Source organism: Callorhinus ursinus, unplaced genomic scaffold (assembly GCF_003265705.2).
Source record: "Callorhinus ursinus isolate GAN/ISIS: 27379988/994484 unplaced genomic scaffold, GSC_fseal_2.0 scaffold46, whole genome shotgun sequence".
NCBI classification, from domain to species: Eukaryota; Metazoa; Chordata; class Mammalia; order Carnivora; family Otariidae; genus Callorhinus; species Callorhinus ursinus.
In genome coordinates, this window is record NW_027397108.1 from 1,540,387 (window position 1) to 1,560,140 (window position 19,754).

A 19,754-nucleotide genomic window follows, 5' to 3' on the forward strand; every position below is an offset into this window, starting at 1 on the left:
CTTCTCCCTCTCTCGCTGTGTCTCTCTCTGTCAAATAAATAAATAAAATCTTTTAAAAAACCTGTTCCCTTTTAAGACTTGAACAGTATTTCATCATATGTATACACCACATTTTGTTTATCAATCTGTCTGCTGGTAGACATTTCAGTAATGTTTTCACCTTTTGTGAAGCATGTTGCTGCGAACACTGATGTACAAATATCTGTTCTAGAAGTCAAGATGAGGAAGTTAGCACTATAAAAAACTGAATGTGAAATCAGCACTGGTGACCCTGAGGGTCCCCCCTCCCAGTAGCTGGGTCTGAGTGGGGAGCTGGGAGGGAACACCTTTGCCCTGCATTACTCAGGGTTACCCCACCAGAGCCATCAGAGGCTTTTATGAATAATGTATAAAACTCTTCACGTGGACATACATCTTCTCTATGGTAGATTCCTGGGAGGTGAATAACTGGACCATATTGTAACTCTAATTAAGATTTTAAGACACTGCAGATGTTTACCAAGAACGTGTAAATTTAATTTTTTTCATCAAATGTGGGAAGATATCCATTATTTATTCAAATATGTTTTTGACTCATTTCTTTCTTCTTCTTCTGGAATTCTCATTACACATATACTGGTTGCCAGGGGTACCTCACAGGTCTCTGAGGATTTGTTCATTTTTATTTTTTTCTTTCCTTTATTCAGATTAGATAAATTCGATTGACTTATCATCATGTTTTCTTATTCTTTCTTCTGCCATCTCATGTCTGCTGCTTAGCACCTTTAATGAATTTTTCATTTTATTTACTGTCTTTTTCAATTCCAGAATTTCCATTTGGTTCTTTTTTGTTGTATTTGGTTGTATTTGGTTGTATTCCATTTGGTTCTTTTTTTCTATCTTTTCATTTGGATGATTTATTGATGAATCAGTGTCCTCATACCTTCTTTTACAGATTCAGACATGCTTTCTGTTAGTTCTATGAGCTTATTTATAACAGCTACTTTGAAGTCTGTCTTCTAAGTCCAAAATCTGGGATCCCTCAGAAAGAGATTCTATTTTTTTTTTTCTTCTTGTGGATGGGTCACACTTTCCTATTTATTTGTATGTGTCATAAATTTTGTTGAGAACTGTACCTTTCAGATAATATTTTATAACAAATCTGGATTATAATGCCCCTGATATGGATTTCTTTTCTTGTTTATTTTTCATCTTTATTTAGTGATATGCTAGGATTAACACTACAGAGTGTGTCTAACTTGCAGTGTGTGGACACTGAAGTCTCTGCTCACTTTTTTAAAATATTGTTTTTAGTTTTTAAGTCTGGCTTCCCAATGTCACCCCTGGGTCAGCACAGCGTAGGGGTCAGCCAATGATTCATTATGGGTTGTGCTCAAATACTTTGAGCCAGTAAGGCTTCTACTCTTTGCCAATGAATCTGCGTGTGGGTTGAGAAATGTATTAATAATTCAAGTAAATTTTTAAGTCGGCTGAACTTTATCATATCACCTCTGCCCTTGTGCAAGCCATCAGGTTCAGCCAGATGCACGTAAAATGCTAGGGCCTCTCACCAGCTTATGCAGCCTTCTGCATGTGCACCACTGTATAAACTGCCAGGGACATGTGGAGCTTATCATTGTCCACTATGGCTCTTTCATTCCTACATTTCCTACATTTCCCTCTTAAATTTGTGACTTCCGCTGCCTTCCCCATCCAGGATTCCAACATCAGACTAGTCGTTACATTTGTCTTCCTGTTCCTCGGCTACTATTCCCAACAATGCCCAAGGACATTCCCTTTCTGCATGCTGCCCTCCCACTGAAGCCAACCAAACCCCTCTGACAGCAAATCTTCTTCAACTGCCCAGAGAATATCATCCCTGCCCAGAGAAGATCACCTTTTCTTCAAAGCAGTGATTAGTGCTCTCAATTCTGGATTGGTTAAAGAAAAATATGACTCATTCTTCATGTCTGCTCTATCTTTATAAACTGAAGAACTGCATAACAAAGCAGGCATCTGTTGCCATAGTTCATTAAGTGCTCTCTCCATGAGGAGCCACTGACAGGCTAGAAAGGAAGGAAGAGCAAGAACACCAGAGAAATAGCAATCAAATATTTTTTCACTCCCCTGAATTTTATTCCCTCATTAGATTTTACCTCAGAACCAAAAAAAACCCACAAAAAAACAAAAATAAGCAAAGGAAAAAAAAAACTTCCTGCCACATTACTGTCTTATTGTTTTCTTCCAGTTTAGACGCAAATGCAAGATTATCCTTTTGTTGGCTGAAGGCCTTCAAAAGCAGCACTCTGAACCCAGTTCTCATTTCATCTATCTGCTCAAACATCTTATTAGGAGAGGAAAATGATAGGTAGTATTTCTTCCAATAATAACTACCCAATCCCCACTAGTCTCCTAGGCTAGTCACCTGTACTCTTGAGTGGACGTTCAAAGATTGTTTTCTACAGTGATAGCAACATTCCCAGTAGCCTAAGTGAAAACTGCAGGGATGCTCAATGATGTAGATCTCTGAAATGTCTGTGATGTCTCCACTGGGTTTTTATCAATCTCAAGGATAGACGTTCTCATTGGGAGGTGAGGCTCACTAACCCTCATTTTATAAATAGAAGAAAAGAAGTCCAGAACCAAGAAAATAAGTAGGCTACTCTCCTGAAAATTATATATCAGCTCAGTCAATGCCTGGTTCTTAACAGAAGTCTGTTTTCCCTCTGAATCCAGAGAAAGCTAAGGATAACTATTTCTTGTATCATTCCTTCATACATATTCATGTTGGGCCTCTAAGTGAAGGTAGGTGATAAGGGAGAATGGGCCATCAGAGGTACAGAGGAAAGAAAGGGGGGAAAAAGCAAACTTTAAAGAGGAAAGAGGATTGTGTGAGGGGAAAAGACCCAGGAAACACCTAAATAGTTGTCTAAAAGTGTTGGTTTCTCTCCAACAATGGTTTTCTTGAAGGAATTGGGTTCAGACAGGCATGAATCGAAATCCTAGCTTGGTCAATTACCAGATGTATTTCTTGGTTAATTTCTTTAAATCTTTTGAACTTTAGTTTATAATTCTGTGAAATATGGACATGAATAGTGTCATTCCTCTTCCTCCACCCAGCACCTGGCATGAAATCTGAACATATTTTCCATTATATTTTTGAAGAGAAGGAGGAAGGGAGGAACCAAGCGCTCTGCTTCTGCTTAATAAATTTGGGTGTATTTTGGTATGCTTTCAAGTCTCTTCCAGACATTTCCAACCACAGATTTTCTACAAACTCTGTGCTAAAGATCTTCAACTAAATCGAGTAGAGAGTGTCTGCAGGTTCTGATTTTAAAAAGTAGATTGGGCCTACACCCTCCTTCCCCCAGAAACATGGATTTAACAACAACAAAGCAACAAAATACCTTGGTGAGAAATGCAGATACTAATCAACCATAGGTGAGCATGAAGCCAACCACATCAAAACCCAGCAGGTAATTCACAACACTCTCCTTCCACTCTCTCATCAGCGTCTTATACAGATAAACATACAGACAAATACAGAAGCCTGTGGGATTGTAAGGTAGATGAGTAAATCCCTTATCAATGTGTATAAAATATTTTTAAAAGCATAAAAGTAATTACAAATCTATGCTAATAGATGTGCAATATAGAAATAATTTGTGTCACCAATAACATAATACACAAAAATTAATTCAAAATGGATTAAAGACCTATACGTAAGACCTAAAACTATTAAATTCCTAAAATAAAACATAAGGAAAGAGCTTCAGGACACTGAATTTGGCAATGACTTCTTGGATATGACACCAAAAGCACAAGCAACAAAGTAAAAACTAGACAAATGGGACTACACCAAATTCAGAAACTTCTTTACGTAAAAAATGATAATATACAGAGTGAAAAGTTAACCTACAGTATGAGAGAAATTAATTGTAAGTCATATATTTGATAGGGGTTAATATCCTGAATGTGGAAGAAACTTGTACAACTCAACAATAACAGAAGTTAATAACCTGATTAAACAATGGGCAAAGAACTTGAATAGATCTTTCTCCAAAGATACACAAGGGACCAATAAGCATGGGAAAAGATGCTCAATATCACTAATAGTTAGGGAATGTAAATCAAAATCACAATGAGGTGTCACCTTACATCCATCAGGAGTGTCATTATCAAAAGAACCGTAAAGAAGTATTGGCAAGGATGTGGAGAAGTTGGAACTCTGTCTGCACTGTCCATGGGAATGTAAAATGGTGCACCATTATGGAAAACAATATGGAGGTGCCTCAGAAAATTAAAACTAGAATGACCATATGACCCAGCAATTTCACTCCTGGGAATATACCCAAATGAACTCAAAGCAGGATCTTCAAGAGAGATTTGCACATCCATGTTCATGACAGCATTATTCAGTCACCAAGAGGTGGAAGCAACCCAAATATACATTGAGAGATAAACATAAAGAACATGTGATTTTTACATACACTTGAATACTATTCAATCTTTAAAAAGAAGGAAATCCTATCAGGCTTCAACATGGATTAACCTTGAGAATATTTATGCCAAGTGAAGACAAGCGCAAAAGGACAAATACTGTACAATTCTGCTCACATGAAATACCTAAAATAGTCAAAATCATAGAAACAGAAAACAGAAAGGTGGTTACCAAGGGCTGAGGCAAGAGGAAAGGGGAGGGCGTGTCCAGTGGACATAGAGTTTCAATGTTGAAAAATGAAAAAGTTATAGAGATTTGTGGTGAATATGTAAATATATGCAAATATACATAACTACTAAACTACACACTTAAAAATGGTTAAGATGGTAAATTTAATGTTATGTGTTCACACAATAACAAAAAATTAAAAATTTTTTAAAGATTTGTTAAATTTTCATTTGAAGTAGTTTGTTAGGTTGCTTTTCCTTGGGTAACACTTTTGGGGAAAAATACTTTAGTTCAATAAAAAAGTATTTAGATTCAATTTGCAGTTCAGCAAAATAAACCATTCCAATTCAGACTCTATTCCTAACTAGGGTCAGTCTGACTTGGATGGGAGATAGTCAATCTAACTTAAAGCCCACCTGTGGCTATTCTGTGGGTTTATTCTGCTGACTTCAAGCACAATGGGGCTAAAAATGCTATTGATCACAGCCCTGATTTCCTAAAAATGTCAGGAACATTTTACACTTTTTCTCTGAGGTATTAAATATCAGGCCTGCCATTAACCAGATTGTGATAACAGACACAATAAAGCCAACTGCAAAGTTAACATTAAAGAATATTTCTCCAAAGGTCATGCTGCAGCTGTAGTAGGATATCATAATGACCCTCTTCTTTGAGGGCTACTGATTTTTCACAAAAGATGTCCCCAGCCCAGCTCTGCAACTTCCACCCACTGTGGTAGCCAACAGGTCAGAGATGATTCCTGCTTCTCTAGCCCTTCCTGAAAATCATATAACACCAGCACAAATCTCATAAAAAAAAATTAAAACGCTCCCTGCTGTTTATTACCAAGAGATACTTCAGGGCTCCACCTCACACACGCTCCCTCATTGAATTAAGTCAAAAAACCTACTTTGCTGGACAAAAGGTTTGCCCCTGGGGGTCACTGGGCTGTTGGAATTTTTCATCTTGCTTGCAGGAAAAGAATGTTTCCAACAGATCCCAAACCCAAACCGGCAGGCTTAAGTAGAGGGGTTTGTTCTACCCCCAAAGCAAAGGTAAATCAGATTTGCAAAGACCATTCCTATCTCCCGGTCTGGCTCACCATGGACCAGCCCACCAGAATCAGAAGAACAGCTGAAAGCTGAAAGCCAAAATTTTCCAACCTTCCCCCAAAAACAGTTATGTGTCCTGAAGGTCCTTTAAATCTAACATCTCTGAACCCATGAGCCACCGGCCGGGAGGGGTACCTTAGAGCTTAGATTTGACACTCATCCTCCATCTCTGGTCAAGACAGATCTAATCATTCAAGGTCTTGCTAAAATACCTCTGCAGACACACCTTCTCTGATCATCTTTAAACTGTCCTCTTCCTAGACAACCTCTAACACATCTGTTACTTGTTTTCCTTCTTAGCGCTTAACACTTTATATATTTTGTTCACTACTTTATTAAATTCTTTTTATCATTTTCATAGTTTATGTAGTAGAGTTCCATGGGTTTTTTTTTAACTTAACAATCAAGTCTCTTTTCTCCAATGTTCACTGTAAATAGTTCATTTCTTGTTCATATTGCATTAGCTGCTGCTCCAAAAAAAGGAAAAAAAAGATCAAAATAAAAGTTGTGATATTCATTTCCCAAGAATGTAATACATAATGTTTAATTTTTCAAATAATCTAAGCATAGTAATCAAAAATAAAAATCATATTTTAGTTTAAATTTAAAAAAAAAGAATAATGATAGACTTTGACTCCACTTTTGTTTTTTGGTTTTGGGGGTTTTCTTGACAGGTTCAAATATAGTTATAAAATCAAAGCATTTTATTTCTGTAAGGAACTTTACTGGTCATAAAAACAGCTTCTCCTTATTTTGCAGAGACAAAACTGTAGGCTGGAGTGTGGAAGCAATTTGAAAATGCCCTGATTTACTGGTGGCTGAATGCCAGTTAAGCTTGATTGGAAAAGGGAAGAAGGTGATAAAGTATGTTTTGAGTACTATTCAAGTTTAGCCTTTTGCCCTTTTAAATTAATAGTTTTTAAATAAAAAATATATCATGTACACAGTTTTAAAAAGCATAAATCAAAGAACCATGACTAGGCTACTTACCTTAACAAATGGCAGGACTATTTAAGCTTTCACTGTGACACTTCCTGATCCCATTTTTATTTCATCTTGTGAAAGAAGGGGTGTGGAATTATTCTGAACTTTGTTTTCACCATTCTTCTGTTTTTATTTGTAATTTTACCACTTATATGTTCTTGAATTTACATCAGTGATTTCTTACTGTAAGTACTCATTTTAACAACTTGCTTTTTTCAGCTGAGATTCATCACTTACATGTTAATTCACAATGCTACTCAATTTTCACTGCTGTATAATATTCAAGTGTGTAACAATGTTTTACTTTATCCGTTCTCCTACCCTGTGGGTATGTTAAACTGAGCTATTTGGGCTGAGAACAGAGATGATGACCTGAATTAACAAAATGCAACTATTTGCTCCTGGAGGGCTCCATGCAAAAAAGATAAGACTATCTAATAAAGTCTTCACTATTATCTAATAAAACTTCACTATTATCTTCAAGAAATTCTTGCAATTCATTCTATCCAGGCAAACAGTCTGCACATCTGGAACAACAACTCTTTTATAATGACCAGAGTTTGTTCATCTGGATTCAACTGGATATAGCTTATCAGAACGCTGGCATTTAAAAAATTACTGTATAGGGGTGCCTGAGTGGTTCAGTCAGTTAAGCATCCAACTCTTGATTTTGGCTCAGGTCATGATCACGGGCTGGTGAGATAGAGCCCCTCAGGCTCAGTGCTAGGTGGAGCCTGCTTAAGATTCTCTCTCTCTCTCTCCCCTTCTTTCCCCCACCCCCAGTGCTCACTCTCTAAAAAACAAACAAAAAAACACAAAACAAAAGCAGAAAAAAAAAAAAACCTGTATTAACCCAAAAGAAGACAGGAAAAGAGGGGAGAAGGATCCAAGAATAGATGGAACCAACAAAACACGTAGCAAGATGGGAAATTTAAACCCAACCTTATCAATACTAGTATTAATGGTAAATTCTCTAAGCACTGCAAGTAAAAGGCAGAGATGGTCAAATAGGATAAAAAGCAAGAACTATCTGTCATCCACAAAATACCAACTTTCACTATAAAGAATAGACAGGTTAACAGTAAAAGGATGGGAAAAGATAGAGTATGAAAACGCCAAACTAAAGAGAACTGACTAAATTAATATGAGACAAAATTTCCTGGTGTCTTGCCATTGTAGGGGCACAGGTGAAAAAGCCAGGGAAAAACGCGGAGTCCTTTGTGAGGATGACGATGCACAGCCGAGCACCACACTGCAGGTGCCGTTTACACTTACCATGGGAGGGACACGGCGGCCTCAGGCTACGGGACCCAGAACTTCTAATAGAGCCGGAATGCCATCCAGAACTTCGACTGTGGCTGCAATTCTTCAGCCTTGCCACCACCCCGTCGTCACCGCGGGTGGCTTTCTGCACAAGCGCGAGGCCATCCTGGAGCACATTGTGCACCAGCAGGAGGAGATCGCCGGCAGCTGGAGGCCCACGAAAGCAGCAGGGTGCCGGGTCTGAGGAGCAGTAAGAGCTGCCGTGACCCTTGGCACAGGAACAGGTGCCGCCTTCCTGGATCAGAAGCAGCCCTCGTGAGCCCTCCCGCAACCCCTTCATGCCTAAGCTGGTCTCGAGGAGTGGCCCAGACGATGCTCAACCCGCAAGCAACGACAAGGACAAAGCACTTCCCAGCTTCAGAATCCTGTCACTGACCCCTAAGACCACAACTGTCAAACATAACTTGGACCGACCCCAGGTGGGAAAAGCCACCGCGCATGTCAGACATGACGCGCGTGCGCTTCATGCCGCTTGGCGCCTCCATGCACCCCGTGAGGCTCACCGCTTTCAGTGAGCCCTGCGCATGCGCCATGGCCTGGGATTGCTTGAGCGACGTCGTGCAGAATGTGGTGCTCTAGCCCCTTGGGCACTGGGTCGTCCTTGAGTGCGGGCGGAAGCTGATAAGGAAGGACGTGTGCACCCCGGAAATGGGTAGAAGCTCGCAGACCCGCAGCTGCTGCGGGTGGCGCCGACTCCACTCCCATGTGAGTGAAGCTGCAGGCGGAGCAGTCGTGGCCGGCCTCCTGGGGATGCGGGCCTGAGTGTTCGGGAGACCAAATAAACCCGCCTGAATGTGGAAAAAAATTCCGGAACCAGATTGCCTGAGTACAGATCCTGGCTCACAGCTAGCTAGTTTGAGTAAGTTACCTTAACCGCTTTCTGCCTCGCTTTCTGTCTTTAAAATGGGGGTATTAATAATTTTCCTCAAAGGGCCAACGGGAAGATTAAATGAGTAAATATGAGAAGTGATTAGTACTGTTTCCAGTTTTTAATAGTAAATGCCTTTAATATTACACCTTTTAAAATAGTGTTTGCTATCTTCAGTAAATAGCATTTAAGTGGCTTCGTTCTAATGCTACCCTCCTTGTAGTTATTCACCATAGCTCTAGAATTTATTGAATAGCTTTCAACATCTATTGTTATCCTTTAGTTTGTTGTTGTAATGAAATATGTTGATAAAGTTCCTATTTTTGAAGTCCTTGCATTACTGAGATTAATCCCATTTGTTTATATCATAATATTATAAATGAATAGCTGGATTCAGACTTCTAATAATTTATTTGAAAGATTTGCTACTATATTTATAATTGGAATTCATCTTGTTTTCTCTTGTGTGCTATCTTTACAACACTTTATTCCATGAATTCAGGAACTTTAATCTTTCTCTGTGGTTTAGAATTATTCAAAATAACATAGGAATTGCGTGATGTGTGGATTTAGATTAAACTCAGTAAAACCATCTGAACCTGCCACCAAATTTGGCTGTGGTTATTGGACTGTTCAAATTTTCTCTCTTGTTGGGTCAAATGAGGTATTTTATGTTTTGATAACAAGTTACCTGTGTCTCTCAGATTTCCCACATTTATTATGGTAAGTTTGTACAAGTTGCTTTAATATAAATCTTTAAGCTTTTCTGTGTTTGAAGATTATATTTCATTACTAACATTGTATATTCATTTTCTATGTCTGTTTATTAGGTTTGCCAGGGATTTCCCTTTTTATTGTAGTCTTTTTAAAGAATGAAATGGGTATTTTGTATCATATAACATAGAACATGTAGCACATTACAGAAAGTCAAGGAGCAGTATCTTAAGAGAACGCTTCATTTCCCTCTCACGTAAAAGAGGTCCAAAGGTGTGCAGCTCAGGACTGGTGTGTCAGCACCCTGGTATCATCGGGGACCCAGACTTATCTTCATGCTCCAATTCCCAACCCCTGGCTTCCATCCTTATGAACCTTATTATTCACAGTAACTGTTGGAGCTCTAATGATCAGGTTCAGGTTTCTGGCCAGCGGCAGGTAGAAGGAGAACAAAATGAAAGAATCAGTTTGCCAATGATTCAGCCCCCTTTCTTAGCCTTCCCAGAAGTTTCTGACCATACTTTTGTGTATACATCTGCCAGAACTTAGTCATAGAGCCACAACAAGATGCAAGGAAGCGCTAGGAATGCAGCCTGAGTAGCTCCCCATCAGGGAAAAAAAAAAAAAGTCAAAGTTCCTTTACTGTGTGAGAGGACAGGAATGAGTATTGGGTAGAATTGAGAGCGTCTGTTCTAGTGTCATGTATACTATCAAATGTTTCTGCTTTCACTTCTGCTTAAAATTTTCGTCTTTCATCTGAGTTCATTTTTCTTCCTAATTGTTACTGGCTGATTTTGATGCTCATCTTTTAAGTCCTGAGGTCAAATAGTTTGTGAGGTTTTTGTCTTTAAAAAAAAATTACAAGAAAACATTTGAGAATATATGTTTGAAATCCTGTATTTCTCTTCCCTCATTTGCTAGATCTTAACCACTTACCTGTGGGGTAAATGTTAATGGAATTGCCCAAAGACAGCTGGAACTAAGAGCATTAGATTTTAGGGTTTATGTTCTTTGAACATATATTCCCTGAGCTGGGTGGTTATGTGACATATTAAATGTCTCTTTTAAGCACACAGTCTTTCATATGATAATTCATTTAACAAATTGCCTTTTGCCAGATACTTAGTGGTCTCCAATTCAAGATTATAAATATTGCTGTAGCTGCCATCCTTATGATATATTTTTGACTACCTGTGTAATTACTTCTATAAGATTAATTTCTAAAAGTGGAATTGGGTGTAAAAAATGTAAAGTCTGATACCTATCAGAAAACAACTTACTGGTTTGTCTTCTGCTCTCCAGAAAGTTTTCCAGAAAACATAAAATTGCTTTCTCTCACACACTTTTGATAAGAGCATAACCTGCTAAAGCTGATTTAGATAGCAATCTGGTAATATCAGCCAAAATTTAAATAGGCATAGCCACTGATGCAGCAAGTCCTGGTCTAGGAATCTTACTGAATTGCTTTTTTTATGTACATAAATATACAGTGTATGTGGTAAATCGGAAGTATAACCTAAAGACATTGAGTGAAAAATCACTATGAAGATACATGCATATGCTGTGATTCCATTTTGTAAAATAAAACTATGTGTGTATTGGAAGCCTATGCTAGTACTCAAATGCAAAGTAAAACAATGAGAAGGATATCCAGCAGTGGCCAGTGGTTACTTCGGAGGAGGTAAAGAAAGACTGGGCCCAGGAGAGGGAGATTGTGGTCCAGAGAAAGGCCCATGTTGAAGTTGATAAACTTTTGTAGTACATTTCTCTTTCACTAGGGACATGCTTTCATTTTATTATTAAAGGAAACAAGATATTTATTAAAATTAGAGTGTTGGTACATACTTTCAAGTTATAGATACTGTCATTTCTTGATTTATTTATAATTGCTTGGACTGTTAATGTGACTGCTTAATTCGTATTTCAGTGTCTTACCATCAAGGAGCTCTGTTCTTTCTCTCTTGCTACTCTGCTAGGACATAGATTGGCTGCCACCATCCCAGGTATCATAAAAAAACAACAAAATCCAATGAGAGAAGAAGCTCTACTTTCACAACATCTACACACACACAGTCTTAGCAAACCACCCAGCACTCTTCTCCTCCATACACATACACCTCCCTGTCGTAATTTTTCCCATATCCATTCCTAAACCGGTCCCTGACAAGGGGAATTAATACCATGATAGGCTTAATGAAGATGCTCACCATAACAAGAAAGGAAGGTACCAGAGAAAAACCTAGGGTCTTTAAAAAAGAAAATTGGGGGTAATGGCTTTTGAATAAGCAACCAACAAGTTCTGGTATTATGGTAAAAGGGATCCCTCCTCCCCCATAATAAGTACGTTCCACCCTTATGATCTTTTTAAATTAACTATTCTTAAAGTTTGGACCTCAAATCTTACAAATGCACTTCCTCCAGGAAGACCAGTTGTCATGCTTTAGCCAGTGTGAGTTGTGGTTTTGGCCAATTCATATTAAAAGCATATGTATCTGTTAAGGGTCTAGAAAGATTCCTTCTGCTCCACATGTATCCACAGATTATGAAGTTCCATAGGGAATTTAATAGATTATCACACTGAGTTTTAAAGAGTATAAGATTTGATAAAATAAATACATAGTTTTAGGAATGGATCAACAGCTTGGACCCACAGCTCTTTGCTCCCCAAAAAAGGAATAATCCAAATGTAATAATTGTCCAGCTTTGGGGCTGAGTGCCAACAATGAGTTTAGACCAGCAGGACTAACACCATGGACAAGGTTGGCCAAATATGCCTTTCCCCATCATAGGTTGAGCTTCCCACAGTCCGAGAAAACTTGTTGTAAACACTATACCTTGAATAAGGAGATCATTCTAATTTCTTCACCAAGCCAACCCATATAAGCCAAACAAGTGGGTCAAATTTCAGCTAAAAATTTTATAACTTGCTAAAGACCAGGCATAGGCAAGCTGAGGTTTTCAGATGCAAAGGGAGTTTGTATCAATTCACAGGTTATTCTTCACGGACATCACTGGGTACTTACAAGAAAGATGGAGGATGGGGTGGTACAAAAGGCCTAAATCCCCACCCACATCCTCCTTCCCTATGGAACAAAACGTAACCATAGCAACAACAAAATACACACATAGCTCAACTACTGTTAAGATTTTCTCTTTATCTTTGGTGTTTGGCAGTTTAAATATAATGTACCTGAATGTGGTGTTCTCTGTAGCTATTTGGCTTGGTGTTAATCGAGGTTCTTAATCAATAGAGTAATGTCCTGTCATCAGATTTGGAAGTCTTGGCTCTTATTTCTTGAAATAAAATTTTTGTACATCTTTTCTCATCTCTGGTTTTCCAATGATACATACATTAGACTTGTTGACAGTGTCCCACATTTCCTTTATGTTCACTACTGGGGTTTTTTGTTGTTGTTGTTGTAGTTCTTTGTTCTTTGTACATTGACCTATGCTTTGATATTTATTCAGATTTATTAATTCTTCTTTTGTGTTCATTCTGCCATTAAACCCATTGGATGAGTTCCTTACTTCAAATACTGTATTTTGTTATTTCTAGGATATTGATTTTATTCTTTTTATAGATCATAATTTTCCATTGAAATATTCAATTTTACATTCATCTTATCTTCTATTTTTATATAGTACCCAGTTTTTTAAAGTCCTTACCTGACAACTCTGGATCATCTCTAGGTCTGTTTCTGTTGACTACTTTATTTATAACTGGACACTTCTTATCATGTATGGTAACTTTTTTGCATGCTGGGCATTGTGAATGAGACACCGTATTATGTTATCTTCCTCTAAAGAGTGTTGGCTTTTGTCCTAGGTGCAGTTAAAATACCAACAGATCATTTTGTTCCTGGTGAAGCCCACTTTTATGTTTTGATAGGTTGGATCTGCTACAATCTTGTTGTAATACATATATCTTTACTCAAATGACATTGACTTTATGGAATCTCAGCTGAATGCCCTGGTTGATCATGTGTTTTAAAAATAGTAATTTTTTTGAGGAAATGATAATATTCTGTATCTGGTCCCTATAAACTATAAACAGTTAAATTTTCTATTATGTAAGTGAACTTGAAGCATACATACATGATTGGTGATAGGGAACCAACATTGTTTAACTTCACCATTGCTAAGTTATACAGGTTATGCTTTCTCTGTGGTTCTGGGTGGAACAATGGCCAAATCTGTATTTTCTTTTCCAGCCATGCAGCCATAAAAAGAAGATACAGTCATAGAAAATCTAAGGATTGAAGGGAAGTAAAAGTTTATTATAAACAAAAACATACACTCATCCGTTGTGTTAATCCCCCGTTATGTCTTTGTTCACAATGAGGTGAACTAAGTTGAACGTGAACAAGGATGAAAGTGAAGTTCTGCAGTTGAATCGAAAGTAACAATTGCATAAGAATAAAATAAATAACACTTGACTTTAATGAGCATCTCATGTGAGAATAAAACTCAATCTGAGTTCTGAAGTTAAGACTTTAAAATCAAAACTAAACATGTATTGGTTAGAAGATTGGTACCTGAAGATATAGGGGTCTGAAGATGCTCTAAAGCCCAAGCATTTCTTGGCTCCATTACATGTCACTAATCTTCACTGCAGGACAGGTCCTGGATTATCCCCATTATTATTCCCCACCCCCAAGCCTGACTCCAGTGAAAGACCATGAGAATGCAAAATTGGGCCCTCACCAGGATGGTAACATATAAATATGAGGAATAATCAACTAAGAACATGGGAATTAGAGCTCCAGGTTTTCCAGAAATATCTTGGGAAAAATTAAATATCTTGATTTCCTCTTTTCTGCTTTATTTTGATACTTATGAAAAGTGCATCTCTGAAGCTAACTATCAATTTTATTTCCCTGAGGAATCAGAGCCACTTAGGTAAACATGATAAATGATGTTAAAAAAAAAATGTAGGACCAAAAAAAAGGAAAGTACTGGTGATCTGTCTAGAACTAAAATTCATTTTACCTTGTAGGTCTTACAAGTCTTGGCAGTTACTGTTGAAGTTATCCGGCAATTACTTAATTTGGCAAATAACATGAAGAAGAATGATACTGATTTTTAACTTCCTAACAACTATCTATTTCAGTTAGGTAAGTACATATTTCATATCTTAATCATGTTGGACATCACTTGATGAATGGAATGTGTGAGACTTGCTCCTAATATATGCTAAGTGACATAAGGTTGAAATCCATCAGAAGCTTTCACCAAATGCTTCTTTGTATGAGATAAGAATCTGATTTGACCCTTGGCATTCAAAAGTTCTAAACTATTGCAGGCAACCTGCTTAGAATATTAAATAAATGTTGATCATATGCAGAGTTAAGAAAAAGTTAAGCATTTAATTTAATATGTAGAATAAAGAAAATACTTGTTTTTTGGTAGCGTCACTCTCAGTTACTATTAATTGACTGCCAACCACATTCCAAATAGCAGACAATGAGCATAATGAAAACAAGGACCAGGAAACACTGTGTCCTACACAGCACATAAAACATGACTTAATTAATATTTGTTGAATTGATAGCAATTTGCTTGCCTTTTCCTACACATTATTTCATTTCCAGAATTTCCCTGAAAGGTATATTTTATGCCCATTTCTTAAATGATGAAATTGAGGCTTAAAGCAGTTAATGGACTCCCTTGGTCCAGGTCCCAAAACCATAGGTTGATCATGTCTTCCCTCCACCCATGCTGTGGTCACTCTTTCTTATGGCTCAGCAGCTTGCAGCCATTTGGGGTGAGGAGGGAGAAGGGAGCACAAGTTGGAATTGGTAAGCAAGGTAGATGTGAAGTGAGGGTTTGTAAAGCCTCAGAAGATGAGTAAGCATGGTCACTGTGTGCACAGTAGCGGGAACCACAGAAGATGAGTAAGCACGGTCATTGTGTGCAAAGGATGCTCCGGGCCGGAAGAGGTGGAGGTGGAACGGGAGGTCCCTGAGGAAACCTTGCTGGGAGATGGAGAGTATGATACTGTGATAGCCACTGAGAAATCTGTATTTGGTCCTCAAGCTTGTCCTGCCTCAAAGCTACAAAAACCCTTGGAATTTCTTGTGCAAAGGGTGACAGAGGTGTCTATTATTATGTTACCGAGGTGACTTTTGGAAAACCCTTAGGTAACCTAAGGATGGGGGCTGGTTGCCAGGAGAGCCGCATGATTTGAGGGTTGAAACTTTCAACAGCTGGTCCCCCCCAGCCTCCAAGGTGGGGAGAGGGGCTAGGGGTTGAGTCAGTCACCAGTGCCAGTGATTTAGTCTGTCGTGCCTATGTAATGAAGCCTCCACCAAAAACCAGCAGCCCTGAGTTCAGAGAGCTTCCAGGGTGGTGACCACGTGGAGGCGCTAGGAGAGGAACACCCCTGGGGAAGGCGCAGAGGCTCCGCGCCCTCTCTCCCCATCTTGCCCTCTGTATCTCTTCTGTCTGGCTCTTCCTGAGTCACATCTGTTTATAATAAACTGGTAATCTGGAAAATGTTTCTCTAGAGTTCTGTGAGTCACTCTAGCAAAGTAATCAAACTGGAGGGGCTTTTGGGAATCTCCAATTTATAGCCAGTCAGTCAGAAATACAGATAATAGCCTGAGCTAGCAACTGGTGCTAAAGGGGCCTTAAGGGGGGCAGTCTTGTAGGACTGAGCCCCTAACCTGTGAAATATGATGCTGTCTCCTGGTAGATGGTGTCAGAATTGAGTTGAATTGTAGGACCCCCTGCTGGTGTCCAGAGAACTGCTTGCTGGTGTGGGAATCCACACACACACACACACACACACACACACACACACACACACACAGGAATTGGTATCAGAACCTATTTAGAGAAAAAGCTAAATCTTACAAGGTGTCTGGGCAGAGGGCCTTGATGCAGCAAGTGGGCATCCTGAGAACTTGCTGTGAGGCTGTGTGAAAGGAAGTTACCAAGCCACAGTTACTAGTGGAAAATGCAGCTCTTGCAGAGATGTGTGATTACCTTAACTTCACGGCTGCTCCTTGGTTTGTCATGCCCCAAATATGGCCCAAGTCATCCTTCCTTTGCCTTAAAAATAATGAAATGCAACGTCCCGAGTTAGGGTCTATATTCTTGAGGGTGCCCACTATTCCCTATTCACTCCTTAAACTACCTTTCTGTCCCTTTAACCACCCTAGACTCAGTAATGCAGGGCCCACTCCACCTGTATGAAGGCCCAAAACCTCAGTTCAAAGGGAACAAAAATTAGACCAGCATGGAATAATTTTGTATTGGCGTGTTGGTGGATTTCTTTGGGCTCATCCTTGTTTTTTAGTAACTTCTTTCAACCTGGCTTATAATTATGCAACTACAGTAGCTGCTAGAATCAATCAGCCTTCCAAACCGAAACACGTTCATCTTTATCCAAATGTAATTTATCTAAAATGCCATGTTGGTGTGAGCATTATGCATTACTACATAGGCTTCTATTTTCTTCTTAAATAATGAAACACCCTAATGGAAAATATTCCCTCTAAATAAATTTTAATGAGCACTTATTTGCCCAAATTGTTCTTTCTCTGAATGGCAGAAATTTAATATGAACCTGAATTATCAGGGGCTTTTTGTTATAATGGGCTTTGGGAATAAATCATGCAAAGATGACTTATTTTCCTGTATCTTCCAAGCTGCAAATGCTACCATAACAACTTCCTCTCAAATGCAAAGTGAGAATCAGTATCTTACCTTGCATCTATGTAGGAAAATGTCACATCAGAAATCATGTCAAGGTGTAAGATATTTCTGGAGATTGAAGTGAACGAATGAGAAGCCTAATTGCTATAGAAGGGCATATATCCCAGACTTTGCTGCTACCAAAAAAAAAAAAAAAATGTATGTGTCTGCTACATTTTTTAATTCCCTGCACTGAATGGTTTTTCTGAGGAAAGAAAGCAAATGGGAAGTACTTCCCTGTATCCTGGCAGGCTACAGAGCTTGGGCTTCATTGTGCTCACCAAGAATCAGAGCAAGGCCAGATGTAGAACTTGGAGAAGTGCCTTCCAGAAAAGAGCTCCAGCCTCAGCAAGAATTACGGATCAGTGGAGTAGGGAGCCAGATTTAGGGTGCCCCCGTAGACTCCAGAATGCATACCATTAATTGCTTCTCTAGACTTTTTCTCCTCTGAAATACTGCCAAAGGGAGCCAGTGCTGTTTCGGAGTCATTTTTTGTAATGGAAATGACATCGAGAGGGGTCATTTAGTTCAGTTTAAAATTTTGTATTGCATACCTTCCAGAAGCTTCATAGTATTAAAAACCAATCACAAAAAGGAGTTTCCGTTTTCAAGGAGCTCTGCACTGGGATGAGGAACTCACAACTAAGTCAAAAACATCTTCAGTGAGTGTCAGTCGGATTACTTTTAAAACCAAGAAAATGTGAGCTCCATAAGCACCTCCAGGGGGCAAAAAGGCAGCAAAGCTTCTATTCCTGGGAGGTTTCTGGGCCTGGCTAGAGAGCAGGGCTCCAGATGCTGATGGCTGTGCTACCTACCCGCTGAGTGGCCTTGACAAGGTCAATGAAAACCTTAAAAACTGCTTCCTTATCAGAAAACAGGGAAAAGAACACCCATCTGGTAAAGCAGTTGCAAGATGCGCACAGATAGTAGACATCCAAGGAATGTTCTCTTGAGCAATCTCCTGTCACCTCTGGCCATCACTGCATATGACCCCTCACTCCCCCAACCTACCAGTTTTGTCCAGGAACAGCTTTATCTACATCTATACAAATGGTTAGAAAGTGGGAGTGGAATTATTTAGTCTGTGTGTAGAGAAGGTAGAAAAAATTTTAAATGTGATTTATTTTATAATCAATTAGGGTAATATGCTTTTTCATAATTTAGCTCTCCTAATAATTATTCCCATTAAAAAGCATAAAAAGAACATTTATAAGGGGAACCTGGGTGGCTCAGTCGGTTAAGTGTCCAACTCTTGGTTTTGGCTCAGGTCATGATCTCAGGGTCCTGAGATCCAGCCCCGCATCAGGCTCTGTGCTCAGCCGTGAGTTGGCTCAATTCTTTCCCCTCCCTCTCCCTCCTCCTCTGCTCCTCCCCCCACCCACCTTCCTGTGTGCCCTCCCTCTCTCTTAAAAAAAAAAAAATGTCGGTGGGGCGGAGCAAGATGGCGGAGGAGGAGGAGACCTAGATTTCGTCTGGTCTCAGGAATTCAGCTGAATAGGGATCAAACCATTCTGAACACCTACGAACTCAACAGGAGATCGAAGAGGAGAGTAGCAACAACTCTCTGAACAGAGAAGCGACCACTTACTGGAAGGTAGGACGTGCGGAGAAGTGAATCCGAGGCGATATTCGGGAGGATAGACGGCGGGGGAGGGGCCTCCGCCGGCCGCTTCTGGCAAGTGCTAGAGCCGCGGAGCACAAAATCGGAAATTTTAGAAGTCGGCTCCGCTGAGGGACGTCGCTCCAGTGGCTAAGCGGGGGTGGAACCCTCGCGGGACAGTGGGGTCTCAGGACCCTTGGGGTCACAGAAAGACCAGGGGAGCCTGAGTGCGCCAGAGCTCCCAGGTATCGGAGCAGGGAAGCTGGCTGCAGAGACGGAGCCGAGGCGCGGGCTCTCAGCTCGGGGTTGCCATAAACTGTGATCCGCGGCCCAGTCGGGCCACTGCTCCTGCAGCAGGGACCCAACAAGTGGCAGATCCGGGGAGACTCCCCTTCCTTCCCGGGGAGGAGCGGCGCGGGAACGCGCCGCAGGGATCTGCTGGGTTTGGAGACTCCACACAGGGTCGGGTGCCAGAGATACAAACGCTCGGTCACAGGCCGGGTGAGCACGAGTGCGGCTGGAGACCGGGGACAAGGGAGTGACTGCTTTTCTCTGGGGGCGCACTGAGGAGCGGGGCCCCGAGTTCTCAACTCCTCCCGGTGGAGATTGGGAGGCCACCATTTCTGCCCTGGTCCTCCAAGGCTGTACGGAGAGCTTGCAGGGAACAAAAGCTCCTGAGATCAAACCCGAGCAGCTTGCTTAGCCCGGACCGACAAGGGCGGGGCAATTCAGCCTCCGGCAAAGACACTTGAAAACCACAGCAACAGGCCCCTCCCCCAGAAGATCAGCACGAACAGCCAGCAAGCC

The 19,754-nt window shown here is 40.1% G+C and overlaps 1 protein-coding gene across 5 annotated transcripts in view; it reads left to right on the forward strand.

Moving 5' to 3' along the window:
* Positions 1-8,760: 8,760 nt before the first annotated feature.
* The window catches only part of LOC141370809 (metalloproteinase inhibitor 1-like), a 56,802-nt gene continuing 45,808 nt past the window's right edge, over positions 8,761-19,754 (forward strand). For all 5 annotated transcript variants that reach the window (XR_012375196.1, XM_073882319.1, XM_073882317.1 and 2 more), the window contains exons 1-2: positions 8,761-8,926; positions 14,646-14,763. The gene's annotated coding sequence lies outside the window, so the exon portion shown is untranslated. The remainder of the gene's footprint in view (positions 8,927-14,645; positions 14,764-19,754) is intronic.